The following is a 21,744-nucleotide window of genomic DNA, read 5'->3' as shown; positions in this document are numbered from 1 at the left end:
GTGTTAAAGTCTTTGATCAGATCTCCAAAGTGTTCTGTTCCTGGAATTTCTCCTGGAGTTGTTGGGCAACAAACACCATATTGACCATTCTTCTGCTCTTTTTCTAAGCTACACTCGCTCTCGTAGAATATAATTAAAAGAGATAAAGCCCTGGAATCAAGAGAGATTCTGCTTCTACCCAGGTCAGGGATCTATCTCCATATTTTATTTTAATTTTGAATTACATTTTTCCTAATTTCATGTAACAAATTTTGAAATATTTAACAAATAATTTGAGTTCCCAATTCTTTTCCTATTCTCCTTTTCCTCATCTCTCCTTGAGATGGCAAGTAATTTGATGTAGATAGTATGTGTGCAATCATGAAAAATACATATCCTTATTGGTCATGCTGTTAAAGAAAACACACCACCAAAAAAACCAAAACAATGAAAATAGACACACACAGTAAAGTAAGTAAAAAATAGTATGCTTCAAATCTGCATTCAAAATCCATCAGTTCTTCCTTTAGCAGTAGATAGTATTTGTTATCATGAGTCCTTTGGAACTTTCTTTGACCATTGTATTGCTGAGAATAACCGAGTCAGTCATTCACAGTTAATCATCGTACAATATTTCTGTTACTGTGTACAATATTCTCTTGGTTCTGATCACTTCACTCTGCATCCGTTCACGTAAATCTTTCCAAGTTTTTCTAAAAGTATCTTGCTTGTCATTTCTTATAACACAATGGTATTCCATCACAGTCATAGACCACAACTTGTTCTGTCATTTCCCAATTGATGGGCAGCCCCCAACTTTCTAATTTTCTGCCCCCACATGAAAAGGGCTGCTATAGATATTTTTGTACAGATAGGTCCTTTTCATTTTAAAAAAAAATCTCTGAAACTTATTGACCTAGCAGTGGTATTACTGGGCCAAAGCATATGAATAGATGTATAACCCTTAGGTCATAGATTGAAATTGCTCCCCAGAATGGTTAAATCAGTTCCAGCTTCACCAAGAGTGCATTAATGTCCCACTTTTCCCACATCCCCTCCAAAATTTGTCATTTTCCTTTTTTTTCATATTAATCAGTCTGACAGGTGTGAAGTCATACCTCAGAGTTATTTTAATTTGTATTTCTCTAATCAATTCTAATTTAATTAGCTTTGTATTTCATCTGAAAACTGCCTATTCATATACTTTGACCATTTATGAATGGGAGAATAACTTATATTCTTATAGATTTTCCTCTGTTCTCTATATATTTGAGAAATGGGGCCGTTAGCAGAGAAATCTGCTAAAATGTTTCCTCTTTCCTTTCTGTTTTTCTTTTAATCTTGACTACATTGGTGTTGTTGGTGCAACCCCTTTTTAACTTAATATAATCCAAACTATCCATTTTGCACCTTGTAATGCCCTGTATCTATTGTTTCATCATAAATTCTTTCCTTTTCCAAAGATCTGACATGCAAATTATTTCATGCTCCCCTAATTTTGTTATGGTATTACTAATTTATGTCTAAATCCTGTAGTCATTCTAACCTTATCTTTGTTTAAATATGAGGTGTTGCTCTATACTTAGTTCTGCATTTACCTAGAACAAAAACCTGTACCTTGGTTCTGCCAGACTTTTCCAGTTTTCCCAGCAGTTTTTGTCAAATACTGAGTTCTTGTCCCAGAAGCGGGAGTCTTTGGGTTTATCAGACACTAAGTTCCAATGGTAATTTATAATTGTGTCTGTGTGCGTAATCCATTCCTGTGATCTATCACTCTATTTCTTAGCCAGGATCAGATTGTTTTGATGATTACCACTTTAAAATGCAGTTTGAGGTCTCATTCTGCTAGGCTACCTTCCTTTACATTTGTTTTCCGTGAATTCCCTTGATAGTCTTGACTTTTTGTACTTCTAGATGATTTTTGCAGTTATTTTTTCTAGCTCCATAAAATGATTTTCTTTGTAGTTTGATTGGAATGGCACTGAATAATTAAATTAATTTAGATAGAATTGTCATTTTTATTTTATTGATTCAGCCTTCACATGAGCAATGAATATTTTTCTAATTGTTCAGATCTAACTTTATTTGTATGGAAAGTGTTTTGTTGTAATCCTATGGATTCCTCGTTTTGTCTTAGCAAGTAGGTTCCCAAATACTGCATGTTGTCTACAGTATTTTAAAATGGAATTTCTCTTTCTGTCTCTTGCTGTTGAACTTGGCATGTATATAGGAATGCTGATGATTTATGTGGATTTATTTTACAATTTTGCAACTTTGCTAGAATTATTATCTCAACTAGCTTTTTAGCTGATTCTCTTGGATTCTTCAAGTATACCATCATGTCATCTGCAAAGAGTCAATGTTTTTGTTCTCATTTCCTATTCTAATTCATTCAATTTTTTCTTCTCTTTTTATTATAGCTAGTATTTCTAATACAATATTGAATAATAGTGGCAATAGTGGGCATCCTTGTTTAGGATCTTATTGGGAAAGCTTCTACCTTATCCCATTACAGGTAATGTTTACTGATGGTTTTAGATAGATGCTACAAATCATTTTGAGGAAAGCTCCATTTATTCCTATGCCATCTAGTGTTTTTTTAAAACATAGGAATGGATGCTGCATTTTGTCAAAAACGTTTTTTTTCATCTATTGAGATAATTGTATGGTTTTTATTGGTTATGACATGGATATGGTCAGTTATACTGATCCTTTTCCTAATACTGAACCAGCCCTGCATTCCTTGTATAACTCCCACCTGGTCATAGAGTATGACTTTTGTGATATATTGCTGTGCTCTCCTTGGTATTTTATTTAAAATTTTTGTATCCGTATTCATTAGGGAAACTGATCTCTAAGTTTCTAATGAAGTTCTGGTCAAGGATTTCTGTTCCACCAGCAACTGGAGGCTACAGAGACCAACATCCACCAAGCACACTAATGGAGCCTTCAGAGAGGAGGCCCAGTGAGTCCAGCAGAATGACAGCTCTCCGTGACATATCCTGCTTAGAGGGAACAACAGGCAGACATTTCAGAAAGGACCCAGGGTCCCCTACAGCTTCAGAGATGTGAGTTCCCAGGCAGGTGTGTCCCCTCTTGTGGGTCCCTCTTGCCTGATCTCTGTACTTGCTCTTTTTTTCATAGATGGTGACTTCAAAAGAATGTGCTCTGAGTTTATTTGGAGTAGAGGGGAGAAAATACTCTACATTAAATCTAGCTGTGCAATTCAAGTCAGTATTTTTTCTTTGGCTATTTATGTCCTCTGGCTAAGTCCTGATGGGAGAAATCCATCTGTGAGGACTTGGGAGCTACAGAGTTATGCCTGTACAATCACAGAGGACCTTGGGTCCTGGGTTAGGCAAACCTCTGGAGATCTCTCCCAGTGGTTTGCAGAATTCTTTCATGGGGTAATACCTCCTCAGTGGGCACTCATGAGGAAAGCAAACCTCTATGCTTATCTTCTTCCTTTCCTTGTCCAAGACTTTGTACTCTTGGCAGCTATTTGGGCACCATTCATGGTCCCATGAATCTCACCTTAATGGAATCTGTGTCATTTGTCTTGATGAATGTTGAGAAATTCTCTGTTATGTTTTTGGCACATGCTCCAGGAAGACACTAATGTCTTCTCCATTGCTGTTATCACTCCACCTTTCTGAGACTCAGTTTCCTCATTTGTAAAACAAGGATAATAATATCTGTAGTACTTACTTCAAAGGTAAGTGAAATTATCAACATTTCAGGCAGACAGTGGTGAAGTGACTTGCAAAGAGTCACATAGTTAGTAGGTGTCAGATTTGAATTCAGGTCTTACCTCAGCTCTAGAATATCTGGTGAACCTTAGTTTTCCTCTCTTTTTTCCCTAAAGACCTTGAGCTAATCTATTCAAGTATTGCAGCAGATGCTGAGTTATAAAATGTCAGAATTTTACTAAACACGTTCCCCTCTGTTCTAAATAGTCATCCTTTAATACTCTTTAATTTGAAGTTCAGTGTTAACCTCTACTCCATATTCATTAATTTTATTATATTTAACTGAAGAAACCAACCACATTCTTGTGGTTATCCCAGAAGAATCAGGAAAGTGTTTGCCTTTAATTCTAAGCATGTTCCTTTCCTTAATTTGGCTTAAGATTTCACACCTGGTGCTCTCTAATTAACCATGTACCTTGTGGTAATTCTTATGGGTAATGTCATCTGTGGCTATGTTTCATAGGCTTGTTTTGGTGTTCTCTGATCTCATATCTCTGACCTCAGATTGGTAGGAGGCATTTGGGGTACTCCAAGAACTACTCTGCAGAGCCCAGAATCTCAGTTTAAAAGGTTTCAGAATACTGGAGAGAGGAAAAAAGCATTCACCAAGGCCTTATTACCCCTTGGGAAAGAGGAAAATGAGACTTGACCTAGTCCTGGAAGCAGTGTGTTATAGTAGAAAGGGCACCCTGATCTTGGTCATGGCTTTTCTTGTACTGTATTGCCTTAGACAAGTCATACTGGGGTTAATCTAAGTTTCTTCCATTGTAAAAAGAAACAATTGAATGACCTATGATGTCTATTCCAATTCCAGTCTTGTGTCCTATGAGTACAGACTAAGTTAAAGCCTGTGTGCCCCAAAGCAAAAGTGGGTAATATATCCTTTGCTTCACAGACTGAACTTTTTCCCACATCAGCCATAAAGCTGAGATACACTCTTCCATGGTGGCACACAGCACCAGTAGTAAAAAGGTACACAGTTAAATATAATAGCAGTGTGTAAGGAACACAAAACATATGATGAAAGATTTTAGATGGCACTTGAAGAAAGCCCGGGAACCCAGGAGTCAGATGAGAGAAAGGAGAACATTCTGGGTGTGGGAGTGATGATAAAACGTTCATCTTCCTGAATCCCTGAATCTTAGAGTTGGAAGGGAATCTCAGCAGCCTCCACTTCAGCACATCCATGAAAGGAATCCTCTTAGAACGTCCTCTCTAAGTCATCATGGAACCTCTGTCTGCAGCCCTGCAGGGACAGCACCCATCTAGAGGAAGCTTTTCCTGACATTGAGCCCAAAGTTGTCTCTTTGTAATTTTTCCGATTTCTGGTTCTGTCCTCTGAGCCAAGCAGATCAAGTCTTCCTGCACACGCTCAGCTAGCCCATCTCTCCTGTGTCTTCACTCCTTGAGATTAAACATGGCCAATTGCTTCAACTCATAGGCACATGTCACAGACTCAAGACCTTTTCCAATCCATTCATGCCTTTTTTCAACCAGTATGCCCAATGGTAAACACAGAGTACTCCAAATGGGTTCTGGCTACTGCCAAAGACAGAAGTACTATTACCTCCTTATTTCTGAAAGTTATAAACCTCTTCCATAGCCCTAAATCACATTCACTTTTTTGACTTCCTTATCTCAGTGTTTACTCATGTAGAGATTTTGGTCCATTAAGACTCCCAGATCTTTCTCAAAGTCTGCTGCTATCTGTCCATGCCTGCCATGTCTTCTAGTAGTGAAGCACTTCCTTCTCAACTCCCCTTTAATTCTGATAATTATTTCCTGTGTGTAGCTTGTTTGTACACATTTGTTTGAATGTTTTCTCCCCCATGAGATTGTGAGGTTCTTGAAGGCAGTGACTGTTTTGTTCCTCTTTTTGTAGTACACTGTTTAGCACATCTCCTGGAACATAGCAGGTGCTCATCAAAGACTTATTGACTGAAAAGAAGATTTCAAGCTTTCCAAAAAGAGTATTTCCAGAACCTAAGGACAACAGAACACAAAACTGTGAATCTCTATTAGGTCTAAATTTTCTTTTCTTTCAAAATATTTACTACATACAAAATGCGGTTTTCAAGGGCATCCTATTTGTCAATGATTCCTTTTGGTTTTTTTTCATTTTCTTCTCATTTTGGGGAGAGAAGGGGATTTGAAAACTTTTCCCCTAGTCTCTCTCTACTTCACTGACCTGCTCCCCTTCGTTGAAATCAAAGAAAAACAAACGCTTGTAACAAATACACAGAGTCAAGCACAATTCCTCCCTGGCCATGTCCAAATGTGTGTGTCTTATTCTGTATTTGAGTGGATCATGTCTACATTAAAAGATGATTCATCGTAAATCCTCTGGGATCATGTTTGGTCATGACCCTGATCAGAGTTTTTAAATCTTTCAGAGTTGTTTGTTCTGACAATGTCATTGTTATTGTAAAAATTGCTCTGGTTCTGTTCACATCATTCTGTGTCAGTTCACAAAGATGTGGCAGACTTTTCTCTGAAATTGAGCCTTTCACCATTTCATAATGGTGAAATAATATTATATCCAATTCACATATAATTTGTTATGAAAATAAAATGGGATAATATTTTTGAAGCAGCACTTCTTGAACCTTAATGCTTTAGATAAATAGTATCTTTTTTTATCATCACCATTATTAATAGCTTAGATGTTTTTCCTTTGAAAACAGCCTATTTGTATCTTTAGACATTTATCAATTGCAGAATGAGCCATCTGGATTTCTCTTTTCTCGATTTCAGATCATTCTGTCACAAGTAAGAGTCTAATTTTCCCTATAAATGGAGATATGAAACCTTGAGGTTTTCAAAGTGAATTCTACCTGATTTTATGCCAACTGAGAAGTTGTAATGATTTTTCTTCGAGTTGAATTTTAATAATTCAATTTGATTTGATTCCATTTAACTCAACAAACACTTGTTAAGTCCCCATTGGTCTGGACACCATTCTATGTGATGAGAAAATAGAGATAAAACAAAGAAACACAAATGCCCAATCCTTGCCTTCTGGGATTTTACATTCTATAGGGTGAATTACAAATATAGTACACATAGAGGAATGAATATAGCAAGCAATTTGACAAAGGAAATGTCACTAACAACTTAGGAGAAGGAGGAGTGTTTTTCCATTGGAGTTGGGATCTAAGGATTGTCAGAGGGAAAGACAAGTTGGTAAAACAACACGGGCATAGGGGCACAGCCTGGGCAAAGGCATGTAAGTGGAGATTGAGTGACAAGTTTTGTTGGGGTGTAAGCTCAGTTTTCAGGTGGACAGTCTCGGGCAGGTAAAAGTGAGGACCTCTAAACCTCAGAGTTCTCACGAGGCCCCCCAGAGAACAGCTGGGGATTGAGGCGTGAAACACAGGCTATCTCGTGCATTTCCACCTCTTCTCAGTGGGAAACTTACTGGGGAGAGCATCCCACCCTTGAGATTGGTCCGTGGTCTGAGCACACCTGTTGTTAATTAGTTAGGGGCTGAGAGCACGCACGGTACTCACGTGCAAACTATGAAGCTGGGAGAGCTTAAGTAGGGACAGGAAAGCCTGAAGGCCCTCTTCTGGATGTGGAGTCCCCTCCGGGGGCTCTTCTTGCTGAGGGGCCCTTGGAGGGAAGAGGGCCCCCCCCCTTCCACTTCCATCCTCTTGATGTATGATCCTTGCCCCTTGGGAGGAGGAGGATTCCTCTCTCCTGAGGAAGAATTCACCCTGCACATGTAACCAAGACCCTGAATAAAGCCTAACCCTTGTTCGACTCTGGAAAGTCTCTTCTCTCAATACGTTTATCTGGTTGGCCGCTGAAGACCAGTGAAAAGGTAAGACTCGGGTAGTCCATTGACCTCTAGGCCGAACAAAGTTTGGCCAGAAGAGAGGTGTGATAAGGGGAATCAAGAGAACTAAGTTTGGTTGGAGTCAGTTTGTGGAGTGATTGAAATACCTGGCAGAAGAGTTTGTCTTTGATCCCAGAGGAAACACTGGAGAATTTTGAGGAAGGAAAGTAGGAAAAATCAGAAATCACTTTTGAATCCCCTTTCCAGTCTGGAAGTCCTGAAACAGGGGCAGCTAAATTCCCTTGGAAATCCAGGTTCTGCTCAAGGGGAAGACTCTGGGCAGGGACTGTCAAAGGGCAAGTCTTCAAGCTACTGACTTTGGAGCAAGGGCAGCATCTAATAAATGGGCACAGGTTGTCTGTGGAGTGTTCTCGGGGACTTTAAATATATTTTGTATTTATTTCTCTGGGTATATGTTGTCTCCTCAGACAGAATGTGATTTCCTTGAGAGGAAAGCTTGTTGTGTTTTTGCCTTTGTATTTCCAGTGCCTAGCACTGAGGAAGTGTTTAATTAATGCTTGTTAAACCTCCTGGGAGCCTGGAGTCTAAGCAGGACTGCTGGTGCTCTGAAGGCTGGATGCATGGCCTCCCCAGCAGGAGAAAAGGAACCCTCAGGTTAGACTACAGTCACTTTCTTCTCGGTCAGACTCCTGGAGCCATCCTAAAACTGGCTTATTTTCACAGTGGTGTCCCCATCATCCCTTGGTCCTGCTTCTTCTCTCGAATGTCTTCCCATGAATGGATAGAAAGAAAAGAGAAGCATGAGTGCATGCAGAGAAGGGAAGGGAAGGGAAGCATTTATGAAGCACCCACTGTGTGACAGATACTGAGATAAGTGTTTTAAAAATATGGCCTCATTTGATTGATGGGGAGGAAACCTATCTGAGATGGGGGCGGAGGGAGGCAGGAGAATCTTGCCATCTATCAACGCCTCTTTGTACAACGTGTCCATGTCATTGGACGCCACCTGGTGGCAATGACTTTATTTTTTTTTTAAATGTTGTCATCTCACAATTAAATCCAATTCCACAAGTATTTATTAGGCATCAGTTATGTGCTGGTCACTGGGGATACAAATGAATGGTGTATAGTAGAAAGAGCCCTGCCTCTGACTCTTTTTTACCTATGTGACTGTGGCCAACTCACTTCATTTCCTCTTCTGTAAAATGAGGGATTCAACTCTCTGAGGTCCCATCCACCTTTAAACCTTTGATTATATGAAATATTGTGAGCCCTTGAGAAACTTGAATCCCACTGGACAAATACTTCCTTCTGTGACGCAATGGAGAAATGAAGTCCAGGACCTGAGAACAGATCTCAGCTTTGCTAGTCAAAATCAGTATGGCTCAACTGTAAAATGAATTAGATTTGGTGACCTCTAAGGCGGAATGCTAGAGCTATTTGGGACCTCAGATGTCTAGTCCCTGAATGGTCCTAATGTCCAAGGTTCCATAGTTATAGAATGGCCAGTTTGAACTTTGATTCAGGGCTTTGTAGTCCAAATTGAATGCCTTTCCATGGCACCACAGGACCTCTGACCACTCTTCATCTTCTTCACTGACTCTTCATCCCTTTCCTGGTACCTTAAAATCAGGAAACATGAAAGGGCCCTCTCCCTTTCCCTCTCTCCATTCTCCCTTGGCTTCCCAGATCTCATTTTCTTCTTGTCCTAATACCTCTCTGATCACTCTGATCAGGCCTTCTTTTTCCTGGCTCCTCATATCCCTTCTCTCCCTCAATGTGAATGGAAAGAATGTTAGATTTTTTTTTAAGGCTCCTATTATGTGAAGGCATTATAGTAATGCACGGGTACTGAGGATACAATATAAAAACAGAATAGTTCCTGCCCCAAGGAGCTTACATTTATGCAAACAATATACACTCCTTTCATCTCCTACTCTTAGAAGGATAGACAGACTTCTTAGGACCAACCTTCAAGAAAACTGCGAGGACTGTTGCCTCACTTTCCCTCCTTCCCTCTACCATCAAGGTCATGGGATACCTCTCTGCCTATCCATACCCCACCAGCCCTTTCCAGCTTTGGAAGGGTTCTGAAAACAAAGCTGCCATTGCTCCCAGAAAGGCCTTGTCAATCAATTCCCCTGTGTTTCCACTCACCCTTCCTGTGACTCTCCAGACCAAAACATTCTTCCAGGCCGAGAATTCTCTCAAATATGTTTTCTTCTACTAGTAGACCTTCAGGGTAAGGGCTTTTTGCTTATATGTTTGTTTCCTAAGTGCTAAGCACACGGTTAAGTCTTAAATATAGTTAGGCATGCATGCATTCATTCATCTAGACCAATTCCTTCTTTTTACCAATGAGGAACATGAAGCTCAGATAAGTTAAATGACCTTCCCAAGATTCCACAGACAGTACTCACCCACATTCTACGTCTTCAATACAGTCAGACATTGGCTTGTTCTCGGTTTCAGGGAGGAAGAAGACCACAAAGCTGGAAGTGATGCTTATGAGGGCAAAGATGATCTGAGGCAGGATGGGAATGTAGTGCCTGAGTGTGTTCACTAATGGGGCCAGCATTGTCCCAGTCTGATCTATTGTGAGAATGAGTCCTCTGCCCATGTACCTGTCAGAGCCAAGAATGTCTGATTAGTCTTGTTTTAACACCTGTTAAATACCTCCTTCTTCTAACGCTTGGTTGTTAGAGTCTGTAATGTATAATCAAGGAGTACTGAAATTCTTAAAAAACTACGGCAAGCTCAGGGGTTCCTGGAATTTATACATTTGAAGGGAAAGAAATTATTGTTCAATGTCTAAATAGTCTCCTCAACAAGTAAACAGATATGTTAATTTAATCTTGCCCTCACAGCCTTCTTTTTCCTCTTTCCCTTGGGCATCTATAGCTGAACGGGCAAAGGATCAACCTCCTTCATCATTAGTAAGGATGAAATTCCTCTATTGGTTGCCCCATGGGAAGGTTGCCACCTTTCTCTCATATCTCTTCTCCTAGTAGAGGGTATGCTGCTTGAAGATACAGACCGATACATAATCTAGGTTTATGTATTGCCTAGAAAACCTAGGAAAACTGTGCCCCACAAAGACAACAAAATAAATGGAAAGAAGAGTTATGAGAAGACATACTTTCCTCTTCTCCCCAGCTCCTTCATAGGCCAGAGGCATGAAATAGTATAGATATTTGTGAACTGTTTCAATGAACTGATCAGTTTTACTGATTTCTTCTCTTTTTTTCTTTTAAAAATATTCATAGTTGTATGAGATGTCTCTCTAGTAGGAAGAGAGGGAGAAGAATAAGGGGAGAAATTTAACTGATGTAAAAACAAACTATATCACTACATTGTAAACAGAGGATTAGTCTCATCTTCATTTTCAGAGATCATAATGAAATTCTTTCTTCTTTTCCTTTTTCCCTTCTCCCTTCATTATGCTCATCCTCACTCTGTCCATGCCTTTTCCCCTACACCCCTTTCTTTCTCATTCCTTACTTCCTTCTTCTTTTCCTCCTTTTCTACAGGCAGTCTGACATAGAGGATAGATTATAGAACATGGAGTCAGAAAGACATGAACAGACTTTTATAGAACCACAGAATCTGAGAATTGGGAAGGACTCCGGTGATCATCTAATCCAATTCAAGCATGAAGGAATCCCTCTTATAATACAACCAACAAGTGGTTGTCCAGCATCTGTTTGAAGGCCTCTAAGGAGGAGGAACTCATCATCTCCTGAGGGAGACTGTCACCAGCCCAGTTGGGGGCTACTGGAATTGTTAGAAAGTTTTTCCTGAAATCAGGCTAAATAAGCCTGTGAACATCCACCATCATTCCTGGTTCTGATCTTGGTTAGGGCCAAACAGAACAAGGCTACTCCCTCCTCCACAAAACAATCCTTCAGATACTAAAAGACAGGAATCAGGTTCCCCTGAATTTGCTCTTCTTAAAACTAAATGTCCCAGGTTTCTTCAGTTTTTCCTCTTAGGTCATAGGCTCATGGTCCTTCACCATCCTGGTTGTCCTCTCCTGGATACCTGTTAGATCAATGACGTCTGTGGTGCCCAGATGAAGCGTGCCAAGGGCAGGAGACAGTGAGATGATCACCTCTTTGGCCCTGAAGGCAATGCTTCTCCTAATGCGACTTCAGACAGAATTAGAGTTTGTTGGCTGCCACATCTCTCTACTGATTCACAATGAGTTTGCAATTTTCCAGAACGATGATGCCTCCATATACTTCTACCATCTTATGTATGTGGAGTTAATCTTTTTGGTTTACATCTGCATTTATCTAATTTCATCTCCTTAGAGTCAACACAATGCTCTCACCTTTCAAAGACCTTTTGGTCTTTAGTGTTCTTTTTCAGCTTTGCCTCATTGGCGGATTTGATGAGCACGGCACCTATCCCTTTATTCAATTGTTAGTCATAAAGGGTAAAGAGAACAGGACCAGGCACAGACCTCTGGGGCACTCCACTAGAGACTTCCTGCCACATTGACCATGAACAATTAACAACATGGGTATGGTCATGAAAGCAATTCAGAAGCAGATGTATCCCTATCTAATCCATGTCTCTGCATCTTTTCCCAAGAGTAGAATGAAATATTTTATCAAGACTTTTGTTAAAATTGAGGTAAACTATCCACAGCATTCCCCTTCTCTGCTATTTCAGTAATCCTGCCCAAAAAGGAAGGCCTATGAAATTAGTCTGGCATGAACTGTTCCCGATGACACCACCATTATGCCCTCCTGTAATCATTGTTTCCCTTTCTAGATATCCACAAACCATCTTTTGAATGGCTCATTCTTGAATTTTTTAGGAATTTGCAGGTTCTCTCCAGGGGTGGGGAACATGGAGCCTCCAGGCTACATGTGACCCTTTAGGTCCAGAACAGTCAATGGGCCACACTTGAGGACCTAGAGGGCCACAGGTTCCCCACCCCTGCTGTTTCCTTCCCTTTCTTGAAAATCTAAAAATTTGTCCTTCTCTAATCTTGTGGCATCTTTCATGTTCTCTTTAATCATCAGTTAACACTGAATCACTCCATAACCAGTACTTGTTCTCTCAGGACCCAAGGATGTCCTTCATCTAGGCCATTCTACTCTATTGAGTCTCTCCTCACCCCCCTCATCCCAGAAGAGGAAATGGTTATTCTTTATGCCCAAATACTCTGTCCTACCTGACTACTGTGGGTAGGAGCTCAGTGGAATACACAGCATTACAGGAAGCACAGATCATAATACAGCTGATTCCTAGTATCACCAAAACCACACGCAAAATTTCTATAAAGCAGAAGACCAAGAAGAACCCCTAAAAAAACCAATGTCAGACATATTTTGAGCTATTCATTTGTTCATTTATTCATTCATCCATCCATCCATTCACCCTATCTATTCACGTATTCATCCCTCAATTTATTCATCTATTCACTCATTCCCTTTCATCCATTTATCCCAATAATATTAATTATTAGAGGAGACTTTAAGTCAGGAGGTTCTGAGTTCAAATTCCACCTCACAAATTTCTAGCTGGGTGACTCTGAGCAAATCGTTTAACCTCTCTCTGGCTCCGTTTCCTCATCTATAAAGCCCAGGTTTGGTTTGATGAACAAATGAGATAATACCAGTAAAGCAATGTTCAAACTTTAAATACTCTATACATGGTAACTATTATTTCTTTGTTTCATTTGGCAAACAATAAATGCTTATTGTGTCCTTACTGTGTGAGGCTCTGCTGAGAGCTGAGAGGGTATAGCAATCCCTTCCTTTAAGGAACTCGGTGAAACTGAATTCAAACCACATGACAGCCATACATTTATCATTTATTCCATTCGCTCATTCACCCTATCCACCCAGCTATCCATCCATCCATCTACACATCTATCTATTTATCTCTCTATCCATCCATCTATCCATCATATCTGTCTATCCAGTTATGCATCATATCTCTCTATCTCTCTCTCTCTTCATCCAGCTATCCATTCAGCTGTCTATCTACTCATCTATCCTGGTTTGGGTTCGAGTACTGGTTCTTCCATTTATTAGCTCTGCAGCACTGGATAATTTCATTCTCCTCTCTGAGCCTATTTCCTCTTCTTTAAAATGAGGAAGTTGGGGAATGCTATGGCACAGTGGAAAAAATGATGCCATTGGAACCAGGTTTTTAGTTTAGATCCTACCTCTGAGGCTCATTACCTATGTGACCTTAGGCAAATCATTTCAATTCCTGGGGCCTCAGCTTCCTCATCTGTAAAAAATGGAATTTGGATTACATGGTCTCTGAGGTTCCCTTCAAACTCTAGACGTATAATCCTGTCTCTCAGGGGTCTCCAAAGGTCCTTTTAGTCTTAAAAGTCGATCGATTTAGGGACTGGTCCTATAATTTTATCCTTACCTGATGTATAGGAAACACCCTATGCACTGAGGAATTAAGTGCCTCTCCCAGGCACTTAAGTAATATGCTTGAGATGAGATGGGGACTCAGTCAAGCATTCCTTAAGCCCGTACTGTGTCAGGCACCATGCCAAGCTCTAAGGATACAAAGGACAAAAACACAGGTCTTGTCATTAAAGAGATTGCATTCTAATGGGGGAGACAACAAGCGGACAACGACGATGTACATTCCACTGTACATATAGATGTATACACATACATATCCATCCAGTGAAAATGGGAGGTACTCCTCAGCTCTGAGATCAGACCTCTGTCTCCTTTGCCTCTGGGTCCTAACACTTAAGGGGCCCATAAGACCATTTATTCCTGTTCCAGTAGCTTTGAGCTCTAAGTTTGAAGGTTTAATGAAGGTAAGCAGAGGTACATTTTTTTCCCCTTACAGTCCCACGGGGGAATGAAGGCCCTAAGGATCACATTCAATTCAGTGTCCCTATGCTACTAAGGGAGAGGGGGAGGTAGAGGTCTGCCCAGGCCAGGAAGACCACATGCAAACCTGCCTTAAGGATAGGCAAAGAACTTCTCCTCAAAGATGATTAATAATAATAATAAGTATTATTATTATATAGAGCCTACCATGTTCCAGGCACTGGGCTAAGCATTTTATAAATATTATTTCAAAAGAACCCTGGAAGGTAGGTACTATTATTATCTCCATTTTACTGATGAGGAAATGGAGGCAGGCAGGGACTGAAGAACTTATCCAGGGTCACACAGGAAGCATCTGAAGCTCCATTTGAACTCAGATCATCCTGACCCCAGGCCCAGTGCTCAATCCATTGGACTACCTAGTTTCCTCTGCCCTATTCACTGGGCCACCTATCTGCCTCTGATCCTGTGAAAATCCTCTATTCCCTTTTCCCCTTTCTCTAAAGCCCCCTCTCTTACCTTGAGGCAGAAAGGCACAGGCAGGTATGAACAGTCCAGCAAGAAGGAGGCAGGCTACTGCTATTGTTCGATGGCCAAGGTGACTCATGAGGAACAGGGCCCCCAAACTGCTTAGGAAGCCAGAAGCTCCAAAAGGAACCTCTAGCATTTGAATATTGCTCCCCAAGTTCTGAAGATCCAGAGCAAGCCGGTAAAAAAGCATCCCTATTGTGAAACTGCAGCAGACAGTGGGGAAGAAGAGAGAAGCCATTACCCTTGAAGTCCAGAGCTTACCAATAAATGCATTTCAGTTCAACTAGCCTTTATTAAACACCTGTTGGGTGCCAGGGTCTGTACTAGGTGCTGAAGACATAAACCTCCCAAGGAGTTCATATTGTGCTAGGGGTGGTGATACCCTATGAATACAGTTAAGTGAAAGCCAGATAAATTCAGGAGGGCAAGAGGATGACTAAATGGGGTGACCAGAAAAGGCTTCAGGAGGAGCCAGTGTCTGGGACTGAGCCTTGAAGGCATTCAAGAATTCCAGAAGGCAAAAGTGAGGAGGGGAATGTGTCCTATGTATGAAGAACCACACATACAGAGAGTGGGAGATGGACTCCCCAGTTCAGGAAACATCAAGAAAATCATGTGGGTTGTAATGTGGAGAGGGAGAAGGGCAATCATGTTAAACAAGTCTACAAATGCAGCCTGGAGTCAGATTAAAGAGAACTCTAAAAGAAATATACATTAAGGTAAAAAGAGAGAGAGAGAAAAGAACGAACAAGAAAAACTCTGAAGGGAAAGGAGATAACAAACAAGAAGAAGACAGCCAGTGAAAACAGGACCACCCTAAAAAAAAAAAAAAAAGATCAAAGGAAAGTAACTGAAGGAACATAATACTGTGCTTACAGCACAGGAGGGGAAAGAGTCTTAATTTGAACAGAAATTCCCAATTTTAGATGCAGATGGAGGTAAATATAAAGTTAACTCTTAAATGTGAATGGATTAAACATTCCAATACTTTGAAAAAGTGTCACGGTTTGGATAAGAACACAAAATCCTACTCTCCGTTGCTTGAAAGAAACACATTTTAAAAACACAGCTATATACACATAAAAAAGAGGGAATGTAAAAAAAATTTTCTACGTATCAAGTGAATATGAAAAAGTAGAAATTGCCTTCATTCTATCAGACAAAGAAAAAACATTAAAACTTTAAAAAAGCTAAACAAGGAAATTATATTATGCTGAAAGGAACCACAGATAAAAAACATCAGTAGTAAACTGACAGGTAACGAATGCTTTAGCTTCCAAATTAATAAAGTAAGCATCTGAGCACTGTCTATTTTGGATAAGTCTTAAAGAAGGATATACAAAAGGTAAAATATGGAACTCAACAAGTTTCTAGAAAACGAAGTTAAAATTCTCATGACATCTAAATAGGACAGGAAAAGACCATAGACATTTCTCTGCACAACATGGAACTTTATAAAAATTGACCATGTAATAAGATACAGAGATATTGCAAATAAATGTAAGGCAGAAATAGTTAACACATCTTTTTCAGATCATAATGCAATAAAAATAAAAATCGGTTCAGGAACCATAAACAAAAGATGCAGACCCAAATGGAAACCTAACGTTAAATCTTAAATAATGAGGGAGTCAAAGGACAAATCATAGAAATAATTGATAACTATGTAAAAGAAAATATAATGATGAACAAATATGCCAGAATTTCTCAGATATTGCTAATACAGTCCTCAGAGGGAAAATTGTACATTTATAATCATACCTTAACAAAATGGAAAGAAAGGATCAACACAGTGAGCATGCATTTTTAAAAAAACTAGAAAATCAACAAAAAAGTAAAATAAACACAAAATGAAGAATACTAAAAATTAGAGGGATATTGATAAATTGAAAGCAAAGAAGAATCTTGTTTTGATATAGGTGGACCCAGTGACCTTGGAGGTCCCTTTTGACATTGAGACTGCATGATTTTGAAACTGAGTGATCTCCTTTTGAGATGAGATGGAGGAAGATGAGAGCCTGTGAAGAAAACAGGCACAGAGGAGTGTTTGAGGTGACCTATGCCACTACCAGTGCTGTCTTGAGAAAAGATGTAGGATTTTTTGTTCGTTCATTTTTTTTTTTTTACTGGAACTGTGATTTCATTGATGAATCGAGCTAGTGGGTAAAGAAACAAATTCTCCACACAAATCATGACCTTCTGCTTAGTCTGGAGCCCTGACAGGTTTAAGGGACTTACCCAGAGTCACAGGATGTGCCTCCCATGTGGGAGGGCTAGGTCATACTCTGAAGCCAGCCGTCTGCCCACTATCCACTCCTTGAGGGAGTTAATACTCTTTTCTTCAACTGAACCAGCTTCTATTCATCATGGTCACATGTAAAACCAAGGAGTGTGGTTTTTAAATTTTTTAGTTTAATTTAATTAGTTTAATTAGATTTTTAAAAATTTAAAAATTTTTACAAACCACTGTTCAGCACCTCCTTTGAGTCCAGAGGAATTCTTTTTTCCCCAAGTAGGCACCACCTAATACTTTAACATGGCCAAAGTGTTAGGAATCCAGAGGAGTTCATAATTTTCTGTTCTTAATGGGATTTAAATTTTTTTATTTGTCTCCTCTTGCCATATATGATAAAGAGGAAGAATTTTATATTATTTATCTTCCTCATATTATCTTATGAAGGCTTACATAATGTCATTTCCCCCAAGTATGTTGTTTGCACAATGAGTCTTTGGGTTCCGATATTTTAGGTACAATTCACGTGAAATTGACTATCTCTACAGAAGAAGCGTTTTAGGATAAGAGAGGAGACCTTACAATATACTTGGCATTCACATTTGTTTGCCTTCACAGCTAATTGTGCATTGATACAAATTCCCACCCATCCATGTCTTCCCATTCTGAGGGACTCTGGTCTGTGACCTCCCATGTTTGCCACGGAGGACCACACCCCTTTACCTCCCCACATGGCCAGGCCAGATTATCCTCCTCTCACAAATCCCCTAATGACATCTTTCATTCCTGTTCTTCAGTGTCCCCTTGGCTTATTGTGCAAATTTTTCACATCCACCATGTGCCTTCTTACTGCCTATTGGTGATATTCATCGCCAGTTCTTTGAAGACGTGTTCCACATCCCACTGCCATACACAATGCTCTAGTATATCAGCACTAGAAAGAAGTGTGTTTGTTTTGGGGAGAGGTTTATAGTCACTAAAGGAGCTTTGCAGTCTTTTGAAGGCAACACAGCATGCGTACCTCCTCCAGTGGTTTCTTGGTTCAATACATTAGTCTTGGGTACTATCTCTTCCAGTGGATTAGAGCACATTTAGAAAATAGCAAAAAAAGCTTCACGGGAAGGAAACATTTAAATGTGAAAAATAACAGCATCGGGAGGTGGGGAGGGATAAGCCTGGGGTCCATGGAAAACAAGGAAGAGATTTTTGTGGGTTAAGGAGGGGAAAATATTCTCCAGCCTTCACATAAGACAAGCTCTACAGGAAGACTCTGAGGGTTTTTTTTAAAGTCGCATGAAAGGTATCTTCAGGATGATACATGATTGCTCCTGGCAGGGAGGGAGAGTTAGGGAAAAACAACTCAAGGGCTGTGCTGATACTTAGGAAATGCGGAGACCCAGAGGAAGATTGACAACTCTGTGGCACAGTGGGTAGAGTGCAAAACCTGGAGTCATGAAGCCCCGAGTTCAAATCTAGCTTTAAATACTTACTATTTGTGTGACTGGGCAAGTCAGTTATCCTCTACCTGCCTCAGTTTCCTCCTATGTAAAATGGGATAATACTAGCACCTATCTAAAAGGGTTGTTGTGGGGAGTAAATGAGATAATATTTGTCAAGTGTTTTGCAAACCTTAAGATACCATATAAATGCTAGCTATCATCATCATCACCTTTATCACTCTACCACACTGGATACATCCTTCAAGGAACATTCATGGAACAATGGACCAAAAAATACAGAAGATGAGAAAGGTGACAGGAGATTTCACCATCCATCAGTGGAGAGAGAATGCATGCCCCTGAGGTCTTGGAAACATAATGATAACTTTAGAATTCCTTGAGATAGATTTCCATTATCACTTAAGAATCTTTTGGGAGCTGTTCTTGGCCTGAGTTTTCTTCTCTGAAATGTGACTCATATGAGTGCCCAGAGGAGGGGAGCCAGGATGGGAAGGACATCATGCTTCTGCCACATGAAGATCCCTTGAATAAATAGGGATGATTCATTTGGGGAAGAGAAGACTTGAGGAGAGGGGACATGAGCCCTGCCTTCAAGGACCTGCAGATTTGACATACAGAAGAAAGCAAATATTCCCTTTGCAGGACCCCAGAGGCAGAATGAGGAGTCAGAGTGGAAGTCATAGAGAAGCAGGTTTAGGTTCTAGGTAAAGAACAACTTCATAATAGTTGGAGCTGAAGGTAGAATGAACTATGCCAAGAGCTAGTACATTCCCTTTCACTTGAAGTTTTTAGGCAGAAGCTGGATAAGTGTTAGTGAAACTAAGGTGAGGAATGCTGGTGATTGAATTCCTTAAATTCGGGTAGAATTCGATGGTTTCTGAAGATTTTTTAATTGTTGTTAATGAGTCATGTCTGATCTTTTGTGACCTCATTGGGGGTTTTCTTGGCAAAGATGCTGGAGTGGTTTTCCATTTTCTTTTCCAGCTCATTTTACAAATGAGGAAACTTAGGCAAACAAGGTTAAGTAGTTTGCCCAGAAGTACACAGCTAGTAAGTATTTGGGGCCAAATTTGAACTCAGGAAGATGAGTCTTTCTGCTCCAGGGCTGGTGCTCTATCCACTTGTAAAGTTAATGGGAATTAAAGACCTTCCTCACCCATTAATAGGCTTCACATGGAACCCATTGGAAAGGGAAAGTTGCTTATGGGGAGGTTTGCTTGCTTGAAGGCTTTCACAGCTTTTGGTAAGTAGGCACTGAAGTACGTGAGTTGTGACACCTTCTGGTTCTCTATATATTGTGAGGTTAGCATTTTGCTTGGGGGATTACTCTTTGGAAGAAGATCTGAGTGCCAGATGAGACTCTGGGTGCCATTAAGGAGCCCCCAGCTTAGAAAACCCAGACGTTGGTGCTTCTTTCTCTGGTAATTATGTATGTATGTAATGGTCAGACAGTTGGATCTGTCTATTGATCTGTGAAGTATGTATTGCTTAGTATGGTCATACAGTTAGAAGGCCTGTCTGTTGGTCCTTATTTCTCTGCTTATATTTTCTCTGTTGGTATATGTGATTAAAGAAGATTGTTGACCCCTCAAAAGTTGTTTTCCTTTTAGAAAAGAGATCTAAGAACCTGTGCTACCAGGCCATCCTGAATGTGTCAGGGTGCTTGCTGTTACACCACTGTGCCACCTAACTCTAAGATTTTACAAGTCTGTGAATCACTGATAGGAAATGACAGATCAGCCAGCCCTTATCTACCATCTATTTACTGTGTCTACCTGAGAGATTCTTTTGGGGTTACCTGTAGGCTTTAATATTCCTCATGCATTATAGGGAACCTACCCTGCAAAGGACATACTGAAAATTCTTGTACGCATGATTGGAGAATGAATCAAATCCAAGATGGTGTAATGGGTCTGTTCTGCAGTCAGCTCCTTTTCCATAGTGGATCTCAAAGCCTTTAGGGAGAAGAACCAAGGATAGAGTCAAACTGGGGGTTAGATTATTGAAGAAAAAAAGGAAGGATTGACTGGTTGAGAGATTCTAGGCAGGTACTGGGATAAAAGCTCATTGGCTATGACCCTAACTCCTTATTTAGCTTTTCCTTACCCCAATGGCAAGTTCTTTACAACATGCCCAGTGGAGCCATGCCTATGACCACTGGATCAGAAGAAAACCCTCAGGGCATGTAAGTTCAGCAGAGACAATAGGCTGTGCCCATGTCTGTCACTACAGCATGAGGGGTGCACACCTAGGTTCCATATATCCCCTGGGGCTGCTCCTCCATGGAACTACTGACATTCAGTTTAGACATAAACATAGCACTCCATGGAACATCGATGCTGATTAAGAAAACTTTAATGAAAATATACATGGGTACTATCTGAATCAAATGGCTAAATGTTTTTCAGAATTTAGTTAACTCTAACATATATGCATTGTAAAAGCTAAATATCAAGAGAAGGAAAATATTAGCCTTAGCACTGGCTCTGGAGGCAGAAAACCTGCTTTCAAATCTTGCCAGTGATACTCGCTGTATGCTCTAAGCAAGTCCCTTATTCTCTCTGAGCCTGAGTTTTCTCATTTGTAAAATGATATAGATGAACTAGAATGCCTCTGAGATCCCTTCCAGCGTCACCCCTATGATTGTACGGTCCCTGAACATGGTTTGATCACACACATTCCCTCTATGTGTTCCTCTCCATGCTGACTCTGGAGTCAGAACATTTTATTCTGATCCTCTCCCTAATAATGGTGTGAACTTGCACAAATCATCAAAAACTTCTCTAGTTTTCAGTTTCCTCATCCATAAAAGAGGGAGTTGGACTAGGTGGATTATAGAGACCCTTATGTGGAGATTTATTATTGTATGATCTTGGGTTCCCTACACATGTCCACTCTGCATGTTGATGCAGGACACTCAGGTTGTTGAAAGTGTTCCCCACGTTTATAGGAAGAATGTTTTTCTGGTACTTTCTTATTTTGTTATTTCATTAAATGCTTTTCTTTGGCATGTGTCCTTTGGCTGAACAGTAAAGGCAACCATACTACTCAGGGGCTCAGGATCATGATTTTGAGAGGATGTAGCTCCACAGTGAGATAACCATGCTTCTGTGGTATGTTTCTCCTTGTCCTTGCAGCAGGGCAGAAGGCTCAAGTTTCAGTTCAGACA

General features: G+C 40.2%; 1 pseudogene; it reads right to left on the bottom strand.

Moving 5' to 3' along the window:
• Window positions 1-246: 246 nt before the first annotated feature.
• Window positions 247-21,744, bottom strand: part of LOC140522522 (solute carrier family 22 member 10-like) — a 33,067-nt pseudogene continuing 11,569 nt past the window's right edge.

This window comes from Notamacropus eugenii, chromosome 2 (genome assembly GCF_028372415.1).
Source record: "Notamacropus eugenii isolate mMacEug1 chromosome 2, mMacEug1.pri_v2, whole genome shotgun sequence".
Classification (NCBI taxonomy): domain Eukaryota; kingdom Metazoa; phylum Chordata; class Mammalia; order Diprotodontia; family Macropodidae; genus Notamacropus; species Notamacropus eugenii.
Note: the sequence above shows the minus strand (reverse complement) of the source record. Positions and strands in the feature narration are given on the sequence as shown.